Below are 24,983 nucleotides of genomic sequence, written 5' to 3'. Positions count from 1 at the left end.
GGGCTCAAGTTATCCTCCTGCCTCAGCCTGCTAAGTAGGTGGGACTACAGGTGTGCAGCACCGTGCCCAGCTAACTTTTTAACATATTTTTTTGTAGAGATGGGGTCTTGCCATGTTGCCTAGGCTGGTTTCAAACTCCTAGGCTCAAGTGATCCTCCCACCTCAGCCTCTCACACTGAGATTACAGGCATGAGTCACCACACCCAGTCTTTCAGCAATATTTTAAAGATTAGCTTACAAAATACACGTTCTTTTATTGATATGGCTGTGTTCTTCAGCAATTTCTGAAATCAGTAATTTCTGATGAGGTGTAGGTGGGTTTGTTTTATAAATTCAAAACCCTTGGGGAGCGAGCAATAACATGTTAAAAGAAAACCAAAGTTCCCAACATGCGAGTGCCCTTCAGATGTTGACCCACGCCACCCCTTGACCTCCTGCCCTGGAATAACTGATGTAATAGGAGACTGCAACAGACAGATTAAAAAATAGAGGCATCTATTGTAATTCCAGAACCGTACATTCGAAGATCCCTGGCACCAAGGCCTAAGACTTTATAAAACAGGAGGATCGTACTTATCCCTGGATGTGACTTGGGGAGAAAGGAAAAAACTCTTTTAGCTAGTATGTATCGTTTTAGAAGAAAAGCATTTGTTCTAAAGCAGACTTCAGCCTCAGCATAGAAAACAACTGCCATCAAAAGAAGTCTTTGGGATTATGGATGTGGCAGCTTGCCAAAAAATAAAAAACAGGAACATTAATTAAGTACTTCTTTAAGCCTCAAACTCTTCATGAATTCTGAAATTTATCCTCTAAAGTAATTCGTTCTCTCTTTTCATTCTCACATCTGTTTAAGTTAGAATGAAACCTAAAGGGTGATTTCTCTTGGGTGAAACAGCAGGGGGCTTTGGGAAACAGAATGATTATGGGCATTTAAACCAGAAGTGTATCGGAAAGGGGTGCTAGTCAAAGACAGATATGTGTCCTTGGTGGTACGGTACCCCATTTGTGCTGAAAGATGTTTTTGAGGAGATCGAGTGGTGCAGTGAAAGGATCATTTACGACATTGACGCAGGCTTTAACAGGCTACCATTAAAGCCCATATGTTCAGAAAAACATGCGACTCAAGCTCGCTTACTCAGCAACGATGCAGTGGTTGAGTCCCTGCAGGTCAAACACAGGGCTAGGCAGCATGAGAGACAAAGGAAAAAAACACAATTTATTTCTCAAATACGATTACAAGTTAACCATAAAAGCAAAGCACACTTATGAAATAACGTGAGGGAGAAAGCAAAGTGACATTTTAGTAGGTTACTGTGCTAGACTCTGAGGATTAAATGGAGGAAAGGTCTAAAGCCCTCTAGCCAAGAGCTTATTTATGACACAACTAGGGTCCACAACAGGAATATCTATTTTGTGTTCAAATCAGCTGAGGCCTCGATGATGTCATGGTAGGGTGAACGACCCTTCCTCCCCATTTGCAGGGGGAGCAGGGAGGTTCCTGGGATGAGAGATTTTCAGTGTTAGAACTGGGACAGTCCCAGGAAAACTACTGAGATAAGTTTGTCACTCAATGTGGGGAAGCAAGCATAGTTTTGGAGACAGATGGCTGTATGTTTAAATCAAAGTCCTGCTGCCATTGTCTCTGAGACAATGAACAAGAAGTGACTTTAAATTGCTCTTTGTGTCTTTGACTGTTTATCTGAAAAAAGAGGTTTCATAGGTTATATAGATAGTGTATTAAGAGACCTGGCACGTGGTGGGCACACTGTAATTACAGCATGTGCTACACACTAAAACAGTGCTGTAGACAGACATCTCTAAGGATTTCAGAAGAAGGAAATAGCCATTGCAGTTTGGGACGGACAGGAAAGATTCATAAGTAGGATGATGTATCATTTATCTTCTAAGTTGGGATACCTTTGAATGAGAAACAGGATGCTCTTGTTAAGTATGCTGAGACAGCAGGTATAAATAAACAGTGCCTGTTCTGGGCCCATCAGAGTACGGTCAGCAATCCTTGACTTCAGCACTGAAGACAGCCTGGAACTTAGATTGCAGGAACATCATGAGATGCAAAGGCCAGGTTCCACTAGGCATTTTATAAACTGGTTAGAGAAGCCTGATCAGTCCTTGTTAAAGGATTCTTAAATGCCAGTTAGCAAGTTGGTTTTGTCTCTTAGGTCAAGAGGAACCACTAATAGTGTTTGAGTCAAATAACAAAATGCAGAAATATCATAACAGATAAAGAGTCTAAAGAACTCATCTTCTGGCCGGGCATGGTGGCTCATGCCTGTAATCCCAGCACTTTGGGAGGCCAAGGGGGGCAGATCACGAGGTCAGGAGATCGAGACCATCCTGGCTAACACGGTGAAACCTTGTCTCTACTAAAAATATAAAAAAATTAGTCGGGCATAGTGGCAGGTGCCTGTAGTCCCAGCTACTCAGGAGGCTGAGGCAGGAGAATGGTGTGAACCTGGGAGGCGGAGCTTGCAGTGAACTGAGATCGAGTCACTGTACTCCAGCCTGGGCCACACAGTGAGACTTCATCTCTAAATAAATAAATAAATAAATAAATAAATAAATAAATAAAAGAACTTACCTTCTACAATAGTCTTTATTTTCCATTAGATCCCCCACATATTTCCCAGTCACTTCCCCTATAATTTATGATCCTTTGAAGCCCGAGCACTGTTTCCTAAATCTAATCATTTCTTTGCTTCACTTCTTAGCTTGGTGCAAAAGTAATTGCAGTTTTTTGCCATTGAAAGTAATGGCAACAACCAACTCGGTGTGGTGGCTCACGCCTGTAATCCCAGGACTTTGGGAGGCCGAGTTGGGCCAATTACCTGAGGTCAGGAGTTCAAGACCAGCCTGGCCAACATAGTGAAACCCTGTCTCCACTAAAAATTCAAAAATTAGCCAGATATGGTGGCACACACCTGTAATCCCAGCTACTTGGGAGACTGAGGCAGGAGAATCACTTGAACCCAGGAGGCAGAGGTTGCGGAGAGCCAAGATCACACCATTGCACTCCAGCCTGGGGAACGGATTGAGACTCCATCTCAAAATTAAAAAAAAAAAAAGAAAGAAAAGAAAAACAAATGGCAAAACCACAATTATTTCTGCACCAACCTAATATTTTCTGTGAACTCTGTGCCTATAAATATTAACAAAACTTGTGTGTCTTTTCTCCTATAGTTTAATTTGCAGGCCCCCAAGCACTTAGCAAAAGCAAGTAGAAAAACATTTTTTCCTCCCCAACATTCTTTTTTTTTTTTTTTTTTTTTGAGATTGAGTCTCACTCTGTCACCCAGACTGGAGTGCAGTGGTACAATCTTGGCTCACTGCAACCTTCACCTGCTGGGTTCAAGCAATTCTCCTGCCTCAACCTCCCGAGTAGCTGGGACTACAGGCGAATGCCGCCACGCCCGGCTAATTTTTGTATTTTTAGTAGAGATGGGGTTTCACTATGTTGGTCAGGGTGGTCTTGAACTCCTGAGCTTGTGATCCGCCCACCACGGCCTCCCAAAGTGCTGGGATTACAAGCGTGAGCCACTGCGCCCGGCCCCGACATTCATTTTAACCATGAGAAAATCAAGGAAAACCCAATTTATCTGACTTCAAATTTCTTGCCCTTTCAATGAAGCTCCCTCTAGATTACACTTTTTTGCAGAGGTAAGAAACGGTTTCAGAAAATGGATGCCCCTGAAGTCGCAGGAGACAAAGTTTTACCAGGTTGGGTGGGAGGGAAGCGGGTGGGAAACCAGGAAGCCTCTGACTCTGGCAGGATTATTCTAAAGCAATTTGCCACATTGCTTTACAGTAATTTCTGCACAGATAAAATCCCGAAGGGTCAAAAAAATTGGCTGACAGGGAGATGAATGGATCTTCTCATTAAAAAAAAAACACAACTCTTAATTGTGCCCTATCCCTGAACTTTTTTGTTGTACACACCCAAATGGAAATATCATATGTTTGACTCTTGATCAGCTTGATATAAAGTAATATTAAAGCAGGGACTCATAATGAAACATGTTAAATTGCTATTCCATCCTTCTATCTCCCCCTTGCCCCCCCCCAAAAAAAGAAAAACTTAAATTAAACTCTGAAGGAATGGATGACTAGTGATCGTCTCTACAGAACAGTATGGGAATCAATTAAAACAGAAGCTAAAACATGCCTCAGGACATAATTGATAACATGATGAGACAGAGAAAAAAATTGTAAGTGTGAAGTTACATTCAAAAGTTCTTAGTTAGAGAAAATGCAAAGGCTTCTTTTATCCCACAGGACCAATCTCAAGAACTATTAGTGTCTCAGGAAGCAAGAATCAGAGAATAATTGTTGTTGTTTGTTTATTCTTGACAGTTTTAAAGGACAATCTCTCTTGGGGGAAAATTTCTGTTTTCAATTTAAAAGTTCGTTCTAAACCCAAGACCATTCCAGGAAAGCTATTTGGCTCTTTCTTGAACTTTGGAAATAAATTTTGCACAATTTTTCGTAATCCATTTATTTAGTTGCTTCAATAGATTATCCCTTCTCAAATTCAGAGGTTTAGAAACATCATTGGATAGGAGACATATCCAGAAAAAAAAAAAAATCAGTATTACAAAGACTAGACGCCAGTCCAGTGAGACAAAGAAAAAAAAGGACAGGATTATGTCCATGGTGGTCTCCGAATTGCATAATTGCTATTTTCAGTGTTGAGGCCTACTGATTGTTGATGTGATATTTCAATATTTCATAAAATGTTAAAATGCTTTTACTTGAGCTGTGGCTCAGTCATTTAGGCACTTAGGTCTGGTTAACGCTGGTTGCCAGATTTTCTTAGTGCATTATCCACTAAGCCACAACCACTGCTAAGAAAATCTTAATTCCTATTAAAACACTAAATCTTGGTAAGAAAGATTTGGTTTTTGCACAAGAGCACAATTAGCTGTTGTTTCCCTTGCAATACTAAAGGCTTAATAATATCTAACATTAAAAATTAAAATATAAAAGGTATTTGGTACCAACGCTATATATCATTTCAATCCTTAAAGAACTTTTCTGAATCATTGGGAATATTTCAGGGAAAATTACTCAGAAAGACCAGATACCTGCATTACATTGCTCTAAAATTAAGGTAGAATTATCGTACCCCATTAAAATTTGTAAGCTCTTGTTAGTGAAGTTTAAAAAGACAGCACATTTATTGCAAGGGAGCTGAGAGAAAGGAAGTAGTAATTATCAGAATATATGCACCAAATCATTATTCCACCTCATTCCTTATGCATTTAAACTGTCTCTCTCTACCACATGAGTCTTTTGTAATAAAAACTGAAGATTTTGATTGCCTACTTAATGAAAATTTAGATGCAGTCCACAGCTAGTTTTAAGAGAAGAAAAATCTTAAATTTTATTACCATAGCTCCCCGATTAATTAATGGCAGAAGGGTTAAAATTTCAAATACACATTGCTCTTGTTAACACATAATTGATTCTAACTCCTCAAAGACAGTTCCTCCTTTTTAATGCCAGGCATCTAGGTTGTAAAACAAGGTAATGTTAGTGACAAATACAGCGTAGAAAGAAGGGTCTATATAGGCTTCAGGGACTCGTCTCTTTCTAAAATTTATTTTTCATCATAATCAAACAAGCATTCGAGTGTATACTGTCTACCATGCACTTTACAAGCACTATCTTGTTTAAACCTGATAACAATCCTCTGTGATATGAATTAGTATTTTCCTTATTACACGAATGAAAATTTCATGACCCAAAGAAATTAACTAACTTGTTCGAAGTAATTCTACCGGTCATGGCATACCCTGAATTGCGATCCATATTCAGTTGACACTTGAGTCTTACTTTATCACTGAGCAAACCTGCAGTCATGAAAACATCTGATAAATTCTTTCTACAGTCAGAAAGCTTCATATCAGACAGGCTACTTCACTAACATGTTTTCTTTCACTACTGATTATAAATGAACCTGCCAGCAAGACCAGGTGAAAGCTTATCAGTTGCTCCGCTTTCAGCAGCATGAGACTCCCAAAACATGTCTATATATTTGAAGTCCGCTATCGGTTCTTTATCATGCCTGTTGCAATTTTATGATTTATGTGAGCAAAAAAAGCCCCATCTTTCCCTCTGGTTGGCGAGTCAATCCACAGCACCCTCCTCTAAGTCATATCCCTCTCTGAAAAAGCACAAACACCTGAAGGTATATTTTTTAACTGTTTATTTTTCCTTTTAGTTGACACATAATAATAGTGCATATTTATGGGGTACAGTGTGATGTTTTGATACATGTGTACTTTATGTAATGATCAAATCAGGGTAATTAGCATATCTATCACCTCAAACAATTGTCGTTTCTTTGTGGTGGGGACATCTAAAATCCTCTCTTCTAGCTACAGTCAAGCGCCACATAATAATGACATTTAGTCAAGGATGGACCACATGTGACAGTCATCCCATAGTATTATAATGGAGCTGAAAAAAAATCCTGTCACCTAGTGGGGTCTTAAAGATCTTGACCCTGTGTAGGCCTAAGCTAATCTGTCTGTTTGTGTCTTAGTTATTTAAAAAAAAAAAAAAAAGTTTAGGCTGGACGCTGTGGCTCAAGCCTGTAATCCTAGCACTTTGGGAGGCAAAGGCGGGTGGATCGTTTGAGGTCAGAAGTTCGAGACCAGCCTGGCCAACATGGTGAAACTCCATCTCTACTAAAAATACAAAAATTAGCCAGGGGTGGAGTCGCATGCCTATAATCCCAGCTGCTTGGGAGGCTGAGGTAGGAGAATCGCTGGAACCAGGGAGGCAGAGCTGCAGTGAGGTGAGATCATGCCACTGCACTCCAACCTGGGCAACAGAGTGAGACTCAGTCTCCAAAAAAAAAAAAAGAAGTTTAAAAAGTAAAATTGAAATAAAAAATTTTAAAAACAGGAAAAAGCTTATAGAATAGCGATATAAAGAAAAAAAGTACTGTACAACTATTCAACGTCTTTGCCTTTTAAGCTGTTATTACAAAAGAGTTAAAAGGTTTTTTTTAATGTTTAAAGTTTAAAAAGTTAAAACGCTACAGTTAGCTAAGGTTAATTTATTATGGAAGAAGGAAAAATGTTGTATCAGTTGAGTGCAGTGTTAAGTGTATAGTGTTTATGAAGCCTGCAGTAGTGTAATGACTTAGGCCTTCACGTTCACTCAGCAGTCACTCACTGACTCACCCAGAGCAACTTCCCTAGCCCTGCAAGTGCCACTCATGGTAAGTGCCCTATACAGGTGTACCATTTTAATCTTTTACAGCATATTTTTACTGTAACTTTTCTAAGTTTAGCTATGTTTAGACACACAAATACTTGCCATTGTGTTATAATTGCCTACAATATTCAGTACAGTAACATGCTGTACAGGTTTATAGCTTAGGAGCAATAGGTTATACCACCTAGACTTGTGTGAGTATACTGTACGAAGTTCACACAATGACAAAATAGCCTAAGAACACATTTCACCGAAGGTATTCTCATCAGTATGCAATGCATCATTGTATTTTGAAATATCCTGTACATTATTCATAACTATAGTCACCTAACTGTGCAATAGAACACCAGGACATTTTCCTCCCATCTAACTTGAACTCTGTAGCCACTGACCCATCTCTCACAATATCCCCTCCCCATGACCCTACCCGGACTCTGGTAACCAGCATTCCACTCCATACTTCAATGATCAATGAGATCACCTTCTTGAGATTTCATAGATAAGTGAGATAATACAGAATACAGTATTTTTCCTCCTGTCCTTGGCTTATTTAACTTAACATACTGCCCTCTAGGTTCATTTATGTTGTTGCAAATGGTGGGATTCAATTCTTTCTTATGGCCGAATAGTATTCCATTGTGTATATATGCCACATGTTTTTAACCATCCATTTGTTGATGGATGCATAGATTGATTCCATATCTTGGCAATTGCAAAGAGTATCACAATAAACATACGTGTGCAGATATGTGTCTGACATACTGATTTCATTTTCTCTGGATATGTGGTCAGTAGTAGTATTGCTGGATCAAATGGTAGCTCTATTTTTAATTATTTGAGAAACTTTTGTTGTTGTCCATAATGGCTATCTAACTTACATTTTCATCAACAGTGTATAAGTTCCTCTTTCACCATATCCTCACCACCATTTGTTATTTTTTTCTTTTTGACAATATCCATTCTAACTGGAGTGAGATGCTTTCTCATTATAGGTTTGATTTGTTTGCATTTCGCTGATGATTGCTGATGTTGAACATTTTTTCATATAACTATTGGCCATTTATATGTCATATTTTGAAAAATGTCAATTCAGATCTTTTGCCTTATTTTTAATCAGGTAACTTGGGGGGTTTTCTGCTATTGAGTTGTTTGAGTTCCTTATTTATTCTTGATTTTAAGCCCTTTTCAGTGGTATAGTTTGCAAATATTTTCTCTCATTCTGTGGGTTGTCACTTTACTCTGCTGATTGTATCCTTTGCTGTGCAGAAGATGTTTTGTTTGATGTAATCCCATTTGTCTATTTTTGCTTTTGTTGTCTGTGCTTTTAAGGTCTTACACAAAAACAGTCTTTGCCCAGACCAACGCCCTGGGGTATTTCCCCAATGTTTTCTTCCAATAGTTTCATACTTTCACACCCTACATTTACATCTTTAGTCCATTTTGAGTTGATTTTAATAAGTGATGGGAGAGAGGAGTTTAGTTTCATTCTTCAGCATGTAGACATCCAGTTTTCCCAGCACCATTTATTGAAGAGACTGTCCTTTCCCTACTCTCTCAGACAAGATAAGGCATTGTCACCTCAGTGCTAACTTAGCACTTAGCCCTTACCTTCGTGGGAACACAGACCACACTGCGGATGAATCATCTCCATACACCAAGCCTGCCTCTTCATTTTCAATGAATCTGTTGGTGAATATAGGAAAGCTATATCTCAATCTTCTATTTTTCTAAGACTTGTTGAAACAGCTGATTATTATTATTGTAATTTTCTCCTCATGAATCTGCCCAAATTATTTTTTTAAAAAATACACAGTATCTTTAACTTTGTAAGTGGTAAAAGCAAAAAATAGCCACAAGCAATTTATCTCAAAGACATGAAGAATCTGAAGCTTCTACTTGAGAAACAGCCCTTGAAAACAAAGAATGCATATTATTGCACAGGGTTGTGTTTCAGGCTCCTCTATACCACAAACATTTCAGAGAACTCTAATCATTGAGAAAATGTCAAATTAGTATTTAGTGTTTGGAAACTAATTTTGTGAATAATTTCATTATAATAGCCTACAACTACGGTTTTGAATGAGGAACCACTTTGGAAATTAATAGTTCGGTTGTTGAAACAAAAAGTTATTAACCCTCCATCATCAATTAAAATAATATATGGTACTCTGAAGCACTTCCATACAGAATAAATAATGAGTATCTGGAAAAGTGTAAATTATATAAATCCTAAAACCCTAAAATTAAAAGGAAATTAAAGACTATTTAGCAAAAGCAAACTTGTTGTTCTCCCTGAAGGGAAAACATAAAGGTCTTTTAGAAGATTAAAGATTCATGTCTGTGCTGCTTTCTGAAAATTCCTATGAATCATTCAGTCTTATTGAAATGCACAATTACTACTTACATAAATAGAACATTCTCATATATATGTATATGTGTGTGATGATTTGTGCATTTTTGTGGCATCAATGTAACTAGAGCTTTAAACTTTGTTATATTAAAAAATAAATCATTCGAGGTCTTTGCCAGCTTCTATTCTGCCTAGAGCTGTGAAAGGAAGGGGTGGAGGAGGACAAAATTAGATATCCCAGGAATAGAATGCTCATTGGAGTACAATATAATCTGAAAATCCAAGAAACTTGAATCTTATCTGACAGTGTTCTCAGGAGATCCTCAGGATGGAAAGTAGCTATTTTATGTCTAAACCATTTCCAAGACTAGAGAAATTTCAAGCTCTCCACAGATGCTACCAGTAAAACGCTTCAGAAGAGAGTTCATTTTTGCCTCAGTAATGATGCCTCAACACAGTAGGGTTTGTGTGTTCATGAGTGGGCATGGGCATAGTACCTGGGTAAGTGCTTAATTAGTGTCCGTAGCTAAGGAAAGAGATAAGAAGCCAGGAAGTGCATGCAGGGAATGGCAATCTATGGTCTGTAGCTGAAGCAGCTGGACAACAGGTGACAAGAAAGAGTGAGGAAAGCCAGATGAAGTGACTGAGTTGTTTACTAATGATCTCCATTTGTCTTCTGGGAACATACAGGGTCATATTTCTTACCTACTCAAATAAAACCTTATTTAACACCAGAAGCAATAGTATCTGTGGTGGGCAGAACAATACCCCGCTAAAGATGTCTATGTCCTGGGCCGGGTGCAGTGACTCATGCCTGTAATCCTAACACTTTGGGAGGCCGAGGCGGCTAGATAATGAGGTCAGGAGTTCGAGACCAGCCTGACCAACAAAGGTTAAACCCCATCTACTAAAAATACAAAAATTAGCAGGGTGTGGTGGCATGTGCCTATAATCCCAGCTACTCAGGAGGCTTAGGCAGGAAAATCGCTTGAACCCAGGAGGCGGAGGTTGCAGTGAGCTGAGATCACGCCACTGCACTCCAGCCTGGGTGACAGAGTGAGACTCTGTCTCAAAAAAAAAAAAAAAAAAAAAAAAAAAAAAAGAGGGGCAAGGTTTTCCCCATGAACTTCCAGAAGGAACACCAGCTCTGTTGATTCCACTTTGATTTTAGTCCCAAAAGACCCATTTCGGATTTCTGACTTCCATAACTTTAAGATGATAAATTCCTGTTGTTTTAAGCCACTAAGTTTACGGCAATTTGTCAGAGCAATCATAGGAAACTAATATAGCGTCTTTCTTTGTTGATCTTTGTTTCCATTGCTTTCTTCAATCTAAATGCACATGTTCTTTCTACATGGAGTGATCTTAGATAGTGCTCTATTTTGTACCATAAAGGTACAAAACATTTATAAGCGAGTGTCAGAATATGCTCTTATACATCAGGAAATTTCCTTCAACTTCAAAGGCTAAAAATATTTTAAAGTTCTAGATATGGTCATTCAGGAAGTACTGAATGATAATCCCTATGTTGTTGCAATACGTCTTTTATCCCACCTCAACCCTCATCCTCCTATACATCCCTAAGCTAGGAAAAGAACTCAGGCATTGTAACGAATGTGATGTGAGGCCACGGTGATGGGGTGGTGTCATAACTCTAGAGAGGACTGGGGTTGTACAAGGTTATATGGAGCCTGTGCCAGAGAAACCAACAGATAGCCAAAGGTTTCCATCAGCCTTATGAAGCCAACCAGGAAGCTGTCACAAAGTTGTGCTGCCTAAGCAGCATGAAACACAGTGATAACAAAATAGAAGTTCAGCGTGTCCTTTAGGCGACTGGCAGAAAACCCAGTGTATCAATGTGATCTGCAGTCCAGTGAGCCTTGTTCCAATGAGAATTCAAATTGGCTGCTATCTCTTTATCTTGAAAGAGGACCACAACTTGGTAGATGAGTTGACTGCTCTATGTAGGTGGGTGCAGCCAAACCTTGAAGGATTCTATCCAAATGTCTTCAGTAACCCTAACAGAGGCGGGTGGATTGGGGAGCCTTGAGGGTACTGATAGTCTAGATAACAACTTGCTCCTTAAAATACTTGTCCTCTTCATCTTAGACCCAGCCCCTGTCAGCCTATGCACTCACTAGCAGATCAGGAGCCGTGACAGCAAAGTCTATGCCAGGGAAATAATGTTAACATTCCTTAAACATGTGTTCTCCCAAGAAAGGGCCAGGAATGATTCTTACAATTGTGGTCATTGGTCCCCATAGGGAAAGGGGCCAAAAGAAAGGCAAATTGAAAGGCCGAGTAGAATTTGGGTCCCAGATGAACTGACAGATTTTTTTCTTTGCTCTCTTCTCCCAAAGGAAGTCTCTCCACTGGGATTTCTAACTCTAGGGAAAGAGACCATTACAGGTCAAAGGGGAGCTTCCAAATAGTCAATAATAGGCCCTATCTCTCAGGAGGTAGGACAAGGGACAGAAAATATCATTGGCTTGAGTGTGTGGGATACAGCTTCAGTCGGACAGGAATCTTGTGTTCCTCAAGGTAGCTGAGTCTATCACAGGCGCCTCTCAATTATCTAGAGAGTTAAAAACTATCTGTTCTAGATCCATTATGTGCCCGGTGCTCTGCTCATCACTGGAGAAACAGGCGTGATTAGAAGATAGCCCTTCACACACAGGAATCAGTAGAGTTAGATTGTTCTGAGTTAAACTCCTGGCCCCATCTCAGAGTAGCTGTGTGACTGTGATCAGTTTCTACTGTCTCCCTTTCATCTATAAAATGAGGATAATCCCTGTCTTCGAATTCAGGTTGGTGGATGTTGTTTCCATTTAGTAACTTAGAATCAAGTGGGGAGAGAAACAGGGACATAGATGCCTAAATGCTGTGAAGGAGACACATGCAGATGTGTAGAAGCACAGGAGACTTAGCTGGAAAAGATAAATAGTAAATAATTTATAGGCGATGGTATAAAAGCCTACAATCCAGATGGGATCCTAATTTACCAGATTTAGGGGTCAGGGCTTTAGCCATATAGGCCCTATCAGAACATTCCATCCATTCAGCCCGAAGGCACAAGTTGATTTTCCATGGTGCTGTTTCTTGTTGAAGGGTGAATTGGAGCTAGTAAAATAGCCTACATTCACCCGCGTGTGCAGTTTGTTCATTCAGCTACTATTTGGACAGGGAAGGACATTGCTGAAATACTCATTCTGAAGCAGAGTTCAGCTGCCCTTTGACCCTCAAGCACTGATGGAGTTCAATTTCATTGATCAGCATGGATTCCTTTCTCATTCCTCTACTTAAACCTGCCAGTGTAGATTCAGTGTCAATCAAAGTATACTTTAAACAATGAAATTGGATCCACTTAAATTCAGGAGAGAAATTAAGAAATAATGCCTGTAATTAGAGTAAAATTAATATCTATTTAAGAAAGTGAAATCACCCTGGGATTCACTAACTGAATGCCTTTTGTTGGCCATTTTATTAGATGGAATAATTCAGTCTCAGGTAGTAGGCCTGCCTATATCAAATGCGAAGTTTACTGGCAGAGTATGAGTTTATATCACATGCATGGAGCAGCATTGCTCACCAAATTGTCTATCTGGATCTTGTGTGCAATTTGGGTGATATTTAAGGCATATGACTTATTGAGATAGAGAAAATTCATATAGTTTTTTGAATCCTAAGTCCTTATCTCCATGTAGCAATTGCATTTAGGGTCAGAATCTCCCCTCTGCCCAATTCTGCTTTTCTCAATTCCTTATAGTGTTTCTCCTGAGAGCAATCCCCAGTAAACATTCTGCAAGCAACTTTACATCTCAAAGTCTGGGAACCCAACCTAATATGGGATTGTCAATCAAAGTGGTCCTCTCAAGAAGCTTTACCCAAACTTTAATCACTCTGCTTGTGCTCAGAACCCAGTAAAAATTCCTTCTGAATCTTTTTAAAGCAGAAGCACATTTTAGGGGACATCCACTCCAAAGTGCCAAATATTTACCATCTGGGGTTATGTATGTATATTTTCGGGATACAGACGAAATTTACTCTAAACTGAGTCTGAGGAATAAATTCTGTGATTAAGCTAGGGTCTACTACCTAGGTGCAGCTGAAATGTTTTGATAATGATTTTCTTAAATGGTGGTCACAATAGTTTGAAAGCAGAACTCAAAAAGAAGTTGTCAAATGTTTTGAGCAAAAGTGGCATCAGTGAAATAAGTGTGTAGTCTCCCAAGAGAATTACCTGGAATGATAAATCTCTTTCCTGTATAACCCCTACCATTCTTGCTAAAATACCAGTCTCATGATTTTATAGTTATGCTGAAGTTACAACTATGAGACACTAGTTAGAGCCTATTATTCCTCCTTGTAATTACACTTTCAGGCATAAAGATCTCCATGGAAAATAGGACTTTAGGACCTAGGTTGGAGGATATGAAGAAATGAGAAGATTTAAGTAGCATGTGGTATTTTTTCCACTACAAGAACTTGAGCATATTTATAGACTAATGGCAGGAATTGTGTCTTATTCATCTGTCCATTCCTAGCTCCAACCCCAGTGCCTGATATCTAATAAGCCATTGTAGAGGTTGTTAAATTATTTAATATAAGAGAAATGCTAGAGACAAGCAGGATTTCTGAGCCCTTGCCAACAACAACAACAACAAAATCAGAAATTATGAATAAGTATAATTATATTATTCTTTACATGCATGTAGCTTATTTCATATATCTATGTAACTTCCCTTTGTATTTTCCCTCAATTTCATACTTTCCCTTAATGATTAGCAGAACCCTAAAAATCAAAGTGGTCTATGTGCTTGTTTGCAGTGATAGCAGAGGTTGACTCCTTAGCAGGCCTTAGCAGTAGAAGAACCCAATAAATAAAGTGAATAGAGGCTGTCATAAAGGGGAGGGAAAGCCTGAGGAATCCCCAGGGCCTGGAAGTAGAAGAAGAGGGAGACTAAAGAGCCACTCCAGCCTGTATACAGGCCTCAGGGTTCTGAAAGCAACTTTACAGAGCAAGAGATTGTCAAGGCTCACCAAACAGGAAGCCCCGAGGCAGTAATAACCAGTGGCATATGGTTAAGCATTAAAAGGGTAAAGTTGACAATTTGTGCCATGTGAAGTAGGAAGGGCAGAGATCAATATACACTGGGGAAAATCTTCATGAGAGGTGTATTAATCTGCTTTGCATTGCTGTAAAGGAATACCTGAGACTGGGTAATTTAGAAAGAAGAGAGACCTATTTGGCTCACAGCTCTGTAGGCTGTACAAGGAGCATAGTGCCAGCACCTGCTTCCAGTGAGGCCCTCAGGGAGCTTCCAATCATGGTAGAAGGAGAGTGGGGAGCCTGCATATCACATCACAGAGAGGGAATAAGAGGGAGAGAATGAGGTGCCAGACTCTTTTAAACAACCAGCTCTCACATGAATTAATAGAATGAGAACTCGCTCATCACCAAGGGGATGATGCCAAGGCACTCATGAGGGATCTGCCTCCATGAGCCAATACCTCCCACTGGGCCCCACCTCCAACATCAGGGACCACATTTCAACATGAGCTTTGGAAGGGACACACATACAAACCATATCAAAAATGGTGGGGTGGGGGGCTGGGGAAGAGCTGTGGTTTGAAAGAAAGATCATTTAAGAATTGTATAGTAAGTGCTGGAGGTGGAAAGCATTTCCAGCAGCCATCACATAAGCAAAGGCTCTGAGACAAGGAGAGCACTGATTTCAGTGGCAGCCCTGCTGCAGGCATGTACTATGAACAAATGATTAATGGAAGGCAGGTGGGTCTAGATCAGATCTGGACTAGACACTGCAAAGGCTAGACACAAGCATGCATTTCCATGAGAGTTTTCACAGTGGGTCTGCAAAAGAGGAAACCAACACACATGACGTCATAAACTCTAAACATTGTACCAATTAATCTGAAAACAAAAATTCAGGAAGTGAGAGATAAACATGAATCTGAGAAAAATTCATGAAGGAAAGACCTCAGGCTAAGCCTTAAAGGGTGGGTAAGATTTTGATAGCTGGCTGGGAGCAAAAGGGAGAACACCAGAAGCATCAAAAATCAGCATTATTTGTAATCTGCAGGACAGAAAAGATGTGTTGAGGAGTACAATAAATTACGACTGAATGCCTCTGAGTACTGGGCCCAAATTACACAGGGCTTTAAAAGCACAAGAGGACTCTGTGAAGTGTAGATGATGGGGAATCACTTCATGGACGGGCTGGAATTGGGAGAAACTGAGGATGGAACCACCCACTGCCAGGCAGCTATGTTAATCCAACCCAAAATTGAGGAGTACCAACCAAGACTAGGGCATGGAAGTGAGAAGACAAAATGGGAGAGGCAACCAACATTTCAAAAACCCAACAGGATGATATGCTATCTAAAAGGATTGAAATAGAGATGGATTCAGTGATGCCACTCAGGGACACTGGGTGACTAGGAAGGGAATGCAGTCTGGAAAATATAGAATAAGTTTGGTTTAAAACAGATTGAGCCTGGCAAGGGTGCAGGCTCTGGAGTGGGAAGACCCTGCATGCTTACTTCAATCCGAGAGGCTCTACTGCCTCCCAGCCTTGAGGAGAGCGAAGTCTTTCTCACCTTTGTTGCTGTAACTGACGAATCCCTTCCTCCATTCAACTCCTTCTCCGTTGATCACCCCAGGTTTGTATGCAGAGCCAGAACCAACTTAGTAAGACAGACTTTCCCACAGTGTGGAGGAGGCAAGATTTTGCCAAAGTGTATGCATTATTTTTTTGCCCAATCATGTATAGTAGGCAATCCAGGAAATACTATAAATTGCTATGTTCATTACAGCACATCCACTATGTCCTTGGTCTTCATCTAGACTCTTTTTCTACCTTATCTCACTTAATGTAAACACTAATCCAAGGCCATAGAGATCATTAACCCAATTTTACAGGAAAGCAAGCAAAACTGGGGCCTAAAAAACATTAAATTCGAAATTCACACAACTAGAAAAGTAGAATTGGAATTCTAACCCATTCCTTTTTAAATCTGAAGCCTATGTTTTTTCACTAAAATGTACAGAGATGACTAGTCAAAACACACTAGGAATAAGTACATACAAAGTTATTTGAAATGTACTCTGACAACACAGATGAGGCGGCTGCAATTAATTGGTTGAAAGTTCCACCCTTCATCCCTGAGCCTTCAAGACTCTCACATGGCTGCCATTGAGTATTAGGGATATGTTCACATCTAATTTTTTAGATTTAGAACATCTGGAACATTTATTGTTAACTATTTTAAAAGCACTAACATCTGTGTTTCAAAAGATAATTTAAAAGTTAAACCTTATCACATCTTCATCCATAAATCAGAATATATATCCCAACATGAACGGGCAAGAGCAATTTATAAAGGAATAAATACAAATGGCCAAAACCCAAATGAGAAATTTTCCAACATCACTAATAACAACAAAAAAATGGAAATTAAAATAGATGCCATTTTTCATCTATCAAAATAGCTCAGAAATTTTTTTTGAATCTAAGTGATGAGAGTGAGTGAAAATGATTGCTCGCATATCCTGTTGATTAAAATATAAATGGATATAATCTTTCTAGGGGACGAGTTGGTATTGTAAATGAAAATCATCAGAATATACTAACTCTTTGACCCAGATTTTTTTCTATACAAGGATATCCATCACAATGTGATTTAAGTAGTAAAAATTTTAAACCTCCTAATGTCCAACATAAATAATAATCAAACAAAATTGGAGGTAGCATACAATCAAATGCACTGCAGTTATTTTTTGAAATCACATTATGTAAGAGCATAAAATGACTTGGAGAAATGATTATAGCACATCATTAAATAAAGAAAAGCATGTCTCAAAATAGTATTGCACCATAATTCAATTTTGTGGAATCTAAGCTGAAGGCCCACCTAAATTCTTAACAAAGATTCTTTTTGGATAATGAGATTATATGTTCTTCTTTGTGTTTTTATGTGATTTCCACATTTTCCATATTGAACATATAAGCTTTTTAACATCTGGAACAAGTCATATTAAAAATCTGATTCTATTCTATTATCTGTTCTACATTTTCAGGGAAGCCCTGTACCAGTTCAGCTCTTTGAATAGGAATTTGCTCCCTCTCTCCTTTCTCTAGAGAGCACCCCTAGGCCTCTCTACCCTCTCCCCTGAAATCCCAGCCTTCACCATCCAAGGAGTGCACAGCTAGTTCCAGTCATTGTCCTGATCACAAACATTTCTGTAAGAACGTCATGCTTGTCCCTTGGGTCAGACTTTCATCCTCTTCAATCCAACTCATTCATTCACTTGTGAGCTCAACAGTCACCGAACATCTACTCTGTGCCAGGCAATATGCTAGATGCCAGTGACACAAAGCCAAATAGGACAATGTTCTGACTATGACAGAGTTAGACTTGAGTAGATAGCACGTGCTGTAACCAAGCTTAATGGGCACACAGGGGAGACCATCAAAAGACCCAGGAAGGCAGGGAAAGCAAGGAAGAATGCTCAGAGGCTGTGATACTCACCCTAAAAAATGGGAGCAATTTAGATCATAAATTCACGGAAAGATACTCTAGGCAGAGGAAAGGCCTGTGCAATGCACATAGGTGAGGGAGAGCGTCATATATTCTGGGAGCCTGAAGGATCTCCACTTGACTGGAGTATAGTGTGCAAGGGTGCATGTCAGGAGATAATATTGCAAGAGGATGTCCCAAATTATGTTACATGGACTTCCAGGACTCTGAAATTATCCCTGGAATGAGACGAGATATCTTGCCCACATTACTCTGGGAAATACTGCGTACAGCATACGCATCTCTTGTAGAGTGATAGTGCACACTAGCATATTGAGGGTCTGCAGGAGGAAAACAGCCACTCTCTCCCTTTCCCCTACTATTCTTAGAAACACACATTGAAAAAATACGGAACCAGAGAAGTGAGGAGGATCCAGAGGATAAAGGACTGTGTATTAAGCTAAGGAATTGTCTCTTTGCCCTGAAAGCTCTTGGGAACCTTGATAGCTTTCAAACAAAGAAGCCGCATGATAAGGGCTGTGGTTTAGAAAAAAACCACTCTGGCACAGGTAAAGAGCCTGGAGGAAAAAGAGCCGAAGAGGAAACAGAAAATGGTACTCAGGAGGCTGTGACAGGGATAGAAGGCAACAGAAATGTGGCCCTAAAACAAAAACTAAGGAAGCAGAAGTGGGATTAAGATGGTGGACTAGAGAATTTGACCCAAAGCAGACTTGGTGGCTTAGTCTATGTAATAGTGATGGATACAAATGTAGTGGAAATCAGGACTAAGTGTGTGAGAGAGAAATCTCTAATGTGTGTCTCAGTTTCTCCATAGGGTTATAAGACAGGAGAAAGCATGCTTGGAACAAAATGTAATAAATGGAGTTGTGGACGTATCTCACACATGATAGGAAATATGAGTCTGAAGCTCAGCAGAGAGATATAAATGGACAATACAGACCAGGAGGGCATTAGAATACAGTCACAGATGAAACCACGGGCTTAGATGGGAAATACATCACAATGAGAATACACGTTCAGAGCATAACCCTGGGTAACACCAAAGTTTGGCCAACAATAGTAAATCTACAAAAGCAATAAGACATGGCCACAGAGAACATTTGAAAACCCCAAAAGAGAAATGTCAAGGAAGCTAAAAGAGAAGCACATGAAAATACCAGGTGCAGCCACTGGGATTAAATACCAAAGAGATCCAATGAGTGTGAACAGGGATATGTCTATTGGCTTTGGCAAAATGTCACTAATCAGAGGGAAGCTGTCCTTCCAAGAGCTGAACAGAGAGAGGGTGATTAGGACTGAATAAAATTTCAGTATTTAGACTTTGAGTATTTTGGCTTTCACCTGGGAAATAACTGAGTCTGTTTATTCTATGTTGAGCGTTGAAAGCGGGTACTGAGGGGGATGTCAGTGAGAAGGGAGGTTAAAGAAAATAGAGAGGGGTGGCTAATACAGGGGTCTGGGGAAGCAGAAGGGAAAGAATGCACAGTACAGAGCTGGAAAGGAGGAGAGCCCCTAATCCTCTTACATTTGGGTGTAAGAGGCAGAGGAGCTTGAAGGCAGCAGGGAGGAATCTGAGAACGCACTCACCCAATGGCTTCAACTTAACCAATGTCAAATTTTGAAAGGCATGAAAGGATCTGAGAGAGAAGATTGGGTTTCAGAGGAGAATCAGTTCATCACCCTGAATCACAAGAAGAGGAAGACTCTGGCAATGTCAAGTCTGCATTTAAAGCTTCTCAAATTAAAATCAACTCAATATAGGAAAATGTCAATATTAGTGTTAAAATAGATGAGCACAATTATCGAGGTAAAGTTCATCAGATTTAAATATGTGCCTATTTATGTCATGCATATGCGTTTTCTATGCACCTTTTTAAAACAGGAACTTTTCCTTTGGTGTGCAGATTTGGGGAAATGTAAATATCAAAGCTCGATGAACTTTCTTTTTACCTTTTCCCTCTCGAATCTGTAATCTTTTAAAGGTTTAAGCAAACCACAAATAATATAGAGATGATATTTTTATTTACTATTCGTATTAATACTACTTTCAAATTTCTATGTAATGAAGTGTTATCAATTATTACAGTAATAATGTTTCTTCATTTTCACCATTGATATCTTTTAAAGTCACTGAGATAATTTAAAAATCAAGATATTGACTAAATGGGTTCAGTGAAGGGATGCATAAGACCATCTAACATTGCAGCAGAAACCTAATCAACCAAGTGGATTCTTACACCATGGCCTGAAGACCAAAAAGATCCACACCTGGAGTGAAAATGCTAAGCCCATCGAGATGCTATTTTTGGTTCCTTGATTACCATAAAATATCATCAGTGCATGTTTTTCAAAGAAAAATAAAATGCACACAGTATGAAGGCAAATCAAGAAAGCTGGTGCTTCTAAAATTGGCTATACTACTACAGCTTCTCCTCTATCCTTAGAAAACACAATGCTTTATTCCAAGGCAGAAAAACGTTGGAAACTGAATCAGAGAGCTTCACACCCTGGGAACCCAAGCGTAAGAGGGAAGTCTAAAGAGCCCCTGGTCTGGTCTTAGAAAGACCAAGGGCTTAAGAAAATATTCAAGGCTCCCCAGTGCAGATCAGTTCGTCTTTCCTACAAATCCAGATTCTGACACAACCAAAAACAATCATTACAACCCTACTTTTTTGTTTAACTGAATGTGTCCTCTTGACTATTTTGATAGCAATATTTATTTAATTTATTGTCTATCCCATACTTCATTCACAATTCATAAGAGAATTAACTCTTTACAGAAAAACTTCTAGAATAAAAGAAATACTCATTATTTAATTCATCAGACCTGTAAATCCACATTTCTTGTACTCTGTTAGGGTTGTAGAAAGATAGGCTTGCTTGTAATTATAGTGTCTAGGAGCCAGGTATCATGCTTTTGTGTTTAATTTTTATTAACATCATTTAACTTGCACTAAAGCTTTTTGGAAGACTATCCACTTCCAGTATCAATAAAAAGGCTGGAGAACCGGTTTGAAAAAGTCAGGAATCATGAAATTCCAGTCAGCCAGAAGTGGAGCCCAAATCATGCCTTATATAAAGTCCAGAGAAGCTTATAAAAACCAGCATGTTGTGGCTGTCATTGCTGTTGATCATTGCACATTATCCTTGGTAGAACTGACACCATGGCCAGTACTGAATAAGGGATGCTGCTACTATGGTACCCTGCAACTTAACCCAGGGTACCACTGCTGCCACCACAGAAATATGTCCCAGCCATTCTCGTCTAGCAACATCACAGGCTGCAGACTCAGTACCCAGTAAGGACATCTGATGGGCTGGGCAAGTTCACTTGTACTCCCTCCAGCAGCCAAGGAGACAGGGAATGAAATATATGCTTCCCTTCTGCTTTCCTGAGATTTTCCCCAAAGCAGGAAAGATAGGTGGATGCAGGGCAGCTAATCCCAATAAATATCCACAACGGGGTAGCCATCTGCACCCAATAAGCATTTAAAAACTGTTCTTGCGAATGACATAGAAATACATTTTTGCATTTCAAAAAGTGGATAGGAATTTCGTTGCAGAAAACTGTGAGAAGGCATGCTAGTTCTCTTTGTTTTTAATGCCTCAAATGTATTTGTAAATAATGTTGCATAGAGATGTTGATTGTATGGAAACTTTTTGGAAGAGAAATAAAGGCCAATTTTCACATTCTGAGCCATCTTCATAATTTTCACATTAGGGAGAAAATAAAAACACAGTGACTGTATTGGAATACAGGCTTTAATGAGCTAATGTATAATAAATTGGCCCCTGTGGAGCCTGAATAGAAAGAACATGGTGCGACTATGGCACTCCCTGTTCTATCCCTACTGTTTGAGGCTTTGAGGCCTAAGGAAGGCTTCTGCAAAAAGGACACTCAGGAGCTGTGCTTCCCCCAACCAGCCTCAGCACAGATTAAGGAAGGAGGAACTATGTTCATACATTCAAAGAAAGAGAAGTCACAGCTCTTTGAACGTCCCTGGATGCTTGAGTTCATTCGTTCATTCATTCATTATTTATTTATTTATGAATTAAATGTGTTCTACATGTTGTGCATAATGTCATAGGCTGGTGAGCAAGATGGACAGGGTCCTTCTCTTCCCTCTGATGTTTTTCTTTTTGGAAATACCTGGCCACTTCCTACAGACACTGATATGTGTTTCTTTGGAAGAGCCCACAATGCTCCCTAATGCAGTGAGGACAGATGAGGCAAATGTCTATCCATCGGTAGAGCTGGAGTCAGGAGAATGCTAGATTCAATCCTGAGGCGCTCTTGCCCATGACTTAGTCTACCAAAGGTCTCCTTTTTCTTTTCCCTGGTCAGGTGATAAATTCACACATCAGGTCAGAAAGACAGAAACAACTTTTAAAATTCAAGTTGCTTTTATGAACAATCCATTCACCTCTGAGAGCTTGTGTAGGTTAAAAAGATATGCAGTCCAATCAATTCAGAACACTTTAGGTCCCATCTGCCAGTTCGCACCCTCCTCATAAACTGTCCTTGTACACTCTTTGTATGCTGACGACCCTGGATTAAAATGACTCTTACAGGATGAGACAAAGGTATTGTGAGACATCCGTAGTTTCTTTCTTCTTCAAAATCTTTTTCATTAAATAATTATCATCTTTGAATGACATTTTTCAAATGTCTTTAAGGACCTTGTTTTGTACCAGACACTAATCAAAACACATTAGTCACTGAAAGCAGAACTCATATTCAAAAGTAGTCTACACTTACATGGATTTGCTGCAGGAAGAGGGAATGAAGCAAAGTACAAAAACAAAAACAAAAACAAAACAAAAACTGATCTACGATATAACGCAAAACTAAGCTAAGCTAAACTAAACTAAACTACTACTGATGATGATATTGACCGCTAACATTTACTGAGGACTTCCTACATTTCAACATTATCTTAAGTTCTTGGTTTTATTACTTTATCTTCCTACAAACCCACGAGGAATACAGTGAAGGTATGCTGTGTGTTGTATTCCATCTGCCAGGGCGGGCTGGATGGTTGGGACCACATGGATTCTCTGTTTAACCACAGATTTGGTGAAGTCAGTGGTATTTTAACCAATATGGGCTTAGAGGATGGTGCTGTGCCAGGCACAGGGATATGGAAAGCAGAAGAGCCAGAAATGGTCACCATGAATTGTGTTTGACTGAAAAGAAAAAGAAGGTAAAACTAGGCAGTACAGGGAGCCCAACTATGCTTTGAGATAAAGGGAAGAACAAAGTTTCTATGCAGAAAGCGATGAGGATTCACTGTTTGGACTCAACCAGAAGAGAGACCTGCAAGGCATCAAGTGAAGAGGTAAATGCGGCCAATGTACTTGCTGGGGAGGTGAGAATGGCTGGAGTGAGGGGTTAAGGTTTCCAGGGCCCAGGTCAGGGAAATCAGAGCCTAGGCATGGATGTGGCTCTGTGATCAGATGGAAAAAGAATAGAAACTGGGATGTTAGAATCAGCAGGCTAACATGACAGATTGGATGTGGGCGGGGAAAAAATAAAAAAATAAAGTTGACTCCAAGGCAGAACAGGAAAGAGGGACTTTGGTGTCTGCAGCAATGTGTGTATAGAGCTGTCTTTTCTCTGTTCACTACTCCTCTTAATCTGATCCTGTACCAATAGCAACCACTCAAATTTTCAAAACACCCTAGCACTCTCCTCTATATATGCTGATCTTGTCATCGCTAGCATTTCTCAGCTGTCAAGTTGCATTGGCAGCTGCCATTCCCTACTCCTTGTTATTTCCTTCAAACCCCCTAATATCCAAAGCTCATTTGGCCAGATTCTCCCCTCCTCAGAAGGACACAGACCTTGAGGCTCAGAATGGTTCAGGCGGCTGCAGAGTTCACTGTTAGAGCAATTTGCAGCCCAAGCAGCAAAGCATGTCTCAGCAGTACCTGCAGAATCAAACAGCCCAGCTGAGAAGGAACAGAGAAGCAGGAGGCCCAGAGGCTTGGAACAGACTGAATAACAGTCCCTGAAGGTATCCATGCTCCAATCCCTGGGATCTGTGGACATTGCCCTATTTAGCAAGAAGACTTTGGAAGTGTGCTTAAGGTAAGGATGGAGATTATCCTGGATGATCCCTATGGGCCCTAATTGCCACCACAGTGTCTTTATAAGAGAGAGAGAGAGAGGAAGTTTGAGCACAAAGGAGGAGAAGACAGGCGATGACAGAAGCAGAAACTGGAATGATGATGCCACAAACCAAGAAATGCTGCAGCTATCAGAAGCTGGAAATGACAAGGACCAGACTCTTCTCTGGAGCCCCGGAAGGAACCACCCCTTCCGACATTTGGCCTGTAACTCCCTAAGACTCATTTAGGACTTGCAGCCTCCAGAGCTTTAAGACAATCAATTTCTGTTGTTTTCATCATTTGTTACAGTAGCCATAGGAATTGCATATTATGTTCTTCCCTCAACTGGCCTGGACAGACAGGCCCAATCATTAAAGAAGAGACCTCTCTCACCATGCCAGTATTGATCTGAAGGAGCGCCATCTTTCACATTCTCCTCAAGAGCCCAAAGTCATGCATAGATTTACCTATTTTCAACAGGGCCCTGAATAATCTTAATCCCACATGCTTTCTTTCATCTCTTCTATTCCCCAACCCCAAGTATTCAACTATCTAGTATACCCACCGCCCCCACATTTGTTCTGCTGTTTCCCAGTACCCTGCCTCTGCTCATGCAGGAACTCCAGCAAGAACTGTCCTATCCCTTGTTTTTCATTCTTAAAATGCCAATCCACCCTTAGAGACAGCAGAAAACTGACTTCCTCTCCAATCCTTCCTTCCA

The 24,983-nt window shown here is 39.9% G+C and overlaps 1 protein-coding gene and 1 long non-coding RNA gene across 3 annotated transcripts in view; one reads left to right on the top strand and one right to left on the bottom strand.

Annotated features, from left to right (window-relative positions):
• Positions 1 to 20,245, bottom strand: part of LOC105486011 (uncharacterized) — a 261,312-nt gene extending 241,067 nt beyond the window's left edge. The window contains exon 1 of the long non-coding RNA XR_011615056.1: positions 8,851 to 20,245. This is a non-coding gene — a long non-coding RNA (uncharacterized lncRNA). The remainder of the gene's footprint in view (positions 1 to 8,850) is intronic.
• The window catches only part of LOC105486013 (replication factor C subunit 3), a 701,449-nt gene that overhangs the window by 638,599 nt on the left and 37,867 nt on the right, over positions 1 to 24,983 (top strand). The gene's annotated exons all lie outside the window — the stretch shown is intronic.

The sequence above is a fragment of the Macaca nemestrina genome, chromosome 16 (assembly GCF_043159975.1).
Source record: "Macaca nemestrina isolate mMacNem1 chromosome 16, mMacNem.hap1, whole genome shotgun sequence".
Taxonomy (NCBI): domain Eukaryota; kingdom Metazoa; phylum Chordata; class Mammalia; order Primates; family Cercopithecidae; genus Macaca; species Macaca nemestrina.
The sequence above is the reverse complement of the archived record's forward strand: the minus strand, read 5'-3'. Positions and strand labels throughout refer to the sequence as shown.